Source organism: Microtus pennsylvanicus, chromosome 9, assembly GCF_037038515.1.
Source record: "Microtus pennsylvanicus isolate mMicPen1 chromosome 9, mMicPen1.hap1, whole genome shotgun sequence".
NCBI classification, from domain to species: domain Eukaryota; kingdom Metazoa; phylum Chordata; class Mammalia; order Rodentia; family Cricetidae; genus Microtus; species Microtus pennsylvanicus.
Window position 1 is genome coordinate 51,200,582 of NC_134587.1, and position 4,863 is coordinate 51,205,444.

The 4,863-nt window shown below is 46.2% G+C and overlaps 1 pseudogene; it reads right to left on the bottom strand.

Moving 5' to 3' along the window:
• Nucleotides 1-744: 744 nt before the first annotated feature.
• Nucleotides 745-3,363, bottom strand: LOC142856994 (cyclin-dependent kinase 8-like; annotated as a pseudogene).
• Nucleotides 3,364-4,863: the final 1,500 nt, after the last annotated feature.

Genomic DNA, 4,863 nt, shown 5'->3' on the forward strand with positions numbered 1-4,863 from the left:
CACACGAGGACAAATGCTTGCCCTAGCACATTCCACAGCTTCAACTGCTACAGACTGTCACTGAAAACTATGCTTGGTCAGTCTGAACCCTGTCAAGTAAACTATGGAAGTAGCAAACCCACAATACAACTGTGCTAGCACTTTTCTTTTCAAGTCTAACTCCAAACTTAGGTACAACCTGGAAGCTACCACCCCAATCTGTGACAACTGGTGGAACTTGGCTACAGTACATTCTCATGGCCTGTTGTAGGGGCTGCGGGTTGCATTCTGCCACCCAGCTCCCGCCACCCAAATAATAGCTTTACCCAAAATAACAAAACACACAAACTGTATTCTTTTAAACACTGCTTGGCCCATTAACTCTAGCCCTTACAGGCTAATTCTCATATCTTGATCAACCCATCTCTAATAATCTGTGTAGCATCAGTCTTACCGGGAAAGATTCAGCATGTCTGACCTGGCAGCTTGCTTCATGGCATCTGCCCAGGAGAGGGGAGCATGGCCTCTGTCTGAGGCGTCTGCCCCAGAGAGGAGAGCTATTGAGTCTGAGCTCACTTCCTCTTCCTCCCAGCATTCTGTTCTGCCTACTCCACCCACCTAAGGGATGGCCTATCAGAATGGGCCAAGGCAGTTTGTTTATTACCAATGACCTTCCTCCATCAATGGCCCACACTAAGTTCCCACAGAGGGCTGCAGCCAGCCCTGCAGCATGAACAACAATGCACTGACAGACTCCAGCACGGCTCAGTACCGATGTGTCTGATGTGAATACTGTGGAGGCTGCTGGGAGGTAGCTGAGTATCCCATGCTGCTCTGGGGCTGTGATGTGCTTGGTCCAGGGTTGGGATAAGCTGTAGTAATAGGAGCGGTGGGGCTGCATCCCAGCACCCTGGCCGCCTGGCTAACTTATGCTCCGAAATAACAACACACAAACTGTATTCTTTTAAACACTGCTTGGCCCATTTCTATCTAGCCTCTTCTAGGCTAATTCTCGCACCTGGACTAGCCCATTTCTAATCATCTGTGTAGCCCATGAGGTGGCTTACCAGGGAGATTCTAGCCTACGTCCATTCTGGGTCGGAGCTTCATCGCATGTGCCTCAGAGAGCAGAGCTATCCCTGTCTGCCCAGGAGACGGGAGCATGGCGTCTCTGCTCCAGAGAGCAGAGCTTCGAGTCTGAGCTCACTTCCTCTTCCTCCCAGCATTCTGTTCTGTTTACTCCACCCACCTATGTTTTAACCTATGAGGGCCAAGCAGTTTCTTTATTGCTTAACCAATGAAATCAACAGATTGATATATGACATTCCCACATCAATAAGCAGCATGTGGATTGGAACGCTGATAGTCGGAGGTCATGTTGAGTCCTCCTGAGGTAGTGGTAGGAGGGACAACTCTTACTTTTTTTAAGGGTGGCCCCTGTGTGTGGCCGCTGTCCTGGTTCCCTGTATGGCCAGTTCCATTAGTGTGGTTATTGCCCGGCTGCTGCTGCTGGTTCTTTTTGTCTCCTTTGTCATTGGGTTCTTCTTCTGTTAAAAATTCTCGTTTGGGGTAAGGGATCTGACAACCGGCAAAAACATCTGACGTGGGAAGTGGGTCTTCTAGGAAGTAGGGGTCCTGCATGGCCTGCTCTGAGGTAATTTGCTTTATTGGGTCCATAGTGAGCAACTTCTGAAGCAAGTGGAATGCTTTACTATCAGGTTTAACTTTATGCTTTCCCATATACTTGATAAGGCTGCAGCTGGTGTACGTATTTCTTCTGAAATCTTAAATTAATGTTGAATGTTCAGGCATCTTTTTTATATCTTCCCAATTTTTATCTGCAGGGAATCCCATTACATTGAATATTCTGTCCAGCTGGTCATGGTGATAAGGATTACTAGTTTTGATGTCCTCTTGTCGACAGTGAAATATTGGTTCTGACGTTAGTAGTTCTGCAAATATACACCCTATAGCCCAAATATCAATTGCTTTGGTATAATGTTGTGCTCCAAGGAGTAATTCTGGAGCTTGGTACCAGGATGTTACAACCACTGGATCCAAATCTGCTAAAGGCTTCAAAGGTGAATTAAATAATCGGGCAAAGCCTATGTCAGTAATTTTTACTCTTCCTCGCTCAGGACCTTCACCCATAACTAAAATGTTAGCAGGTTTCAAATCCCTGTGTAACACCCAGTTGGCATGAAGGTAATGAATCCCATCTAGGATCTGGTACAACAATGACTTCCCCATTCCCCGAGGTAACTGAAATGGCTCTTGTTGGCTTTTGAAGCTCTGTGAAAGTTAATTATCTGCCAGAGGTCATGTTCAGCATTGTCAAAGAGAAAGCATGCGATCAGCATGAGACAGTTCTGAAGAGAGATGACGTTTGGGTGCTTAAGCTCTCAAAGTAATGCTGTCTCTCTGCATGCTGATATAGAGATTCCAGTTCCTTCTGTTTGTTTTTTTTTAAATATTTGTTTATTTATTTATTTATTTATTATGTATACAATATTCAGTATGTGGATGCCTACAGTCAGGAAGAGGGCACCAGACCCCATTACAGATGGTTGTGAGCCACCATGTGGTTGCTGGGAACCGAACTCAGGACCTTTGGAAGAGCAGGCAATGCTCTTAACCTCTGAGCCATTTCTCCAGTCCCCCTTCTATTTGTTTTATTTTATTTTATTTTATTTTTGGTTTTTTGAAACAGGGTTTTTCTGTGGCTTTGGAGCCTGTCCTGGAACTAGCTCTGTAGACCAGGCTGGTCTCGAACTCACAGAGATCCACCTGCCTCTGCCTCCCGAGTGCTGGAATTAAAGGCGTGCGCCACCATTGTAGTCTTTCCTCTTCGCCTTGTAGACGTGCCCGTTAAGTGCCTCGACCATCTTTGCAGCCCTCATATTCAAACAGGTCCTCGACCGACGCTCCCGTTCGCTGCTCAGCTTCACTTTCATAGTCCATTGTTACAGCCTCCGAGGCCGGGGTGCTGGGGTGGGGGCCGAGGGCAGCGGTGAGACCGGGCTGTGCCGCAGCGGCAGCCACAGCCCCCGAGCTACACTCGCCGGCCGCAGCACCAGCCCGCCGTGCGCGGCGACCGCAGGAAGCCCCGCGCGGGCCTCGGGGACATTCGGGGGAGAGCCGGGCGGTCCCCGCGGGGGCGCGACAGCCGAAGGACGCACTGGGGGCGCGGAGCGGCGTCCGCCCTTGTCCCCGCGCTCCCCGGGCGCCAGCTCGTGCGCGGTTGGCCGCTCCTACTGCTGCGGGCGCGGGGCGGCCACGGCAGGCTCTGCTCGTCGCCCACACGCGTCCGCGCCTCACGTGCTCACTCACACTCAGGCTGCCATTAGCCCCGACAGTGCACTTTTCTTTTTGAGAGATCACCATAGTGGTATTTATCAGTTGTGTGTAAATTCATGTCTCCACCTAAGCTGAATTCAGATCATAGAGAGACAAATGTGTGACTAAGTAACATGCCCACTTTAATCTAATGTGGAACTAAAGTTATGGTGCATTGATATGTTTATTTGTGTATACACTTGTGTTTTTAAGCTGTTTTATCTTATTTTAGGTAGCTTCCAGCTGGGTCCCCCTTAAGCTAAATGGGCAGCTTTTGGCCATATGACTTGAAGTCACTTCAACACCTCCATATTTACAATCTTGGGACCATGATAGTGGCTAAATTCTTGGGCTCTGCTCTCACACATCTTGGTTCAGATCTCTAATTTTGATCTTTCAAAGTGACATGACATTGGAATTGAACCCTGAGAAGCTCAATTAATTTTCTGAACTGTAAAATGTGATAAGACCAAGGATTTATTACTACATGTGTTATGAACATGCAAAATATGGCAGATTAGCTCATGAGTCTTTTTTTAACTGTCTATGGGGGATTGTTTTTGGCAGTAACAGAGGAGGCAGGCTCCTTTAAGACCCTTTGCCAAACTTTACCTCACTACATTCTCTCTTCATTCTTTTTTTATTGACTTTTATTGATCTCTACATTTTTCGTTACTCCCCTCCCTGTCTCTCCCCTCCCCTCCAATCCTTTCCCATGGTCCCCATGCTCCCAATTTATTCAGGAGATCTTATCTTTTTCTACTTCCCATGTATGTTTCTCTTAGGGTCCTCATTGTTGTCTAGGTTCTCTGGGATTGTGAATTGTAGGCTAGTTTTCTTTGCTTTATGTCTAAAAGCCACTTTTGAGTTAGTACATATGATATTTGTCTTTCTGGGTCTGGGTTACCTCACTCAATATGATGTTTTCTAGCTTCATCCATTTGCCTGAAAATTTCAAGATGTCTTTATATTTTTCCTGCTGCGAGTAAATGTACCACATTTTCCATATCCATTCTTTGGTTGAGGGGCATTTGGTTGAGGTTCTGGCTATGACAAACAATGCTGCTATGACATAGTTGGGCACATGTCCTTGTGGTACAATTAAGCATCCTTTGGGTATATACCCAAAAGTGGTATTGCTGGGTCTTGAGGAAGGATTTTTCTTAATTTTCTGAAAAATCACCATACTGATATCCAAAAAGGCTGTACCAGTTCTCACTCCCACCAGTAATGCAGGAGTGTTTCCTTTACCCCACATCCTCTTCAGCATAAGTTGTCATCAGTATTTTTGATCTAGGCCATTCTTACAGGTGTATGTTTTGATTTGCATTTCTCTGATGACTAAGGATGTCGGGCATTTCCTTAAGTGTCTTTCAGCCATTTTAGATTCTTCTGTTGAGAGTTCTCTGTTTAGGTCTGCACCCCATTTTTATATGATTATTTGTTTTTTTGATGACAAATTTCTTGAGTTCTTTGTATATTTTGGAGATCAGACCTCTGATGTGGGGCTGATGAAGATCTTTTCCCATTTTGTAGGCTGTCGTTTTG